Here is an 826-nt window from a genome sequence, read left to right as displayed (position 1 = left end):
AAAACAGCGCAATGATAGAGAAAAATTGCAAATCCTAAAAAGATCATGTATTACGGAATAATCTGTGACAAATATTCAACATGTCTTTTCTGGTAAAATGAAAGGATGACAAATATTCACCATGCATTTTCTGGAACTTGTGGCCACCCTTGATATTTGGTCCCAAAATATGGGGTAGAATTTTAATGGTATTGGGCTGTAGGGGCCAAAGGCATGGTGGCTGTAGTGCCATATAAAGAAGGAATGGCACTCACAAAACTTTAATAATATCATGTGCAGAAGTGAAAGACAGCATAGACACCCAATCACATATCAGTCTCTTTTATTTTAAGGACCCCATTATATGATGAGACAAATGACCCTACACTCATGGAGATAAAGGGTTAATACGGGTACCTGAACTAACAAATCTGCACTATTTATAATCTGGAAAGATAGAGTATAGGTAATTTGTAACTAAGGAAGCACCCCAAGCCAAAATGCACATGATGGAGTTTGTCAGCCTTTGCCTGAACAAAACATGAAAATTGTTTTTTACCTGAGGTTTTTCTGGATAATTGCCATTATTTTCATATCTGTACCAATTTCATTAGATGTGTTTTTCATTATTGGATTGGCATGTGATTATGTTGCAACACAGTTTAAAAAAATCAATGTTTTTTTTTCAGGAGCATTATATTCAGTTCTCAAACGGGCCCTTTTGGTAAAGGATTTTAAGTTCTTGTATTTATATGATTTTGTAGCATATTCTCAGAAAAAGTCCTTTACCTCCCAATAAGATAGGCCCATGTCACATAAACAAACAAGTTGTGAATTAAAGGCACTA

Source organism: Penaeus monodon, chromosome 30 (genome assembly GCF_015228065.2).
Source record: "Penaeus monodon isolate SGIC_2016 chromosome 30, NSTDA_Pmon_1, whole genome shotgun sequence".
Lineage (NCBI taxonomy): Eukaryota > Metazoa > Arthropoda > Malacostraca > Decapoda > Penaeidae > Penaeus > Penaeus monodon.
The sequence above is the reverse complement of the archived record's forward strand: the minus strand, read 5'-3'. Positions refer to the sequence as shown.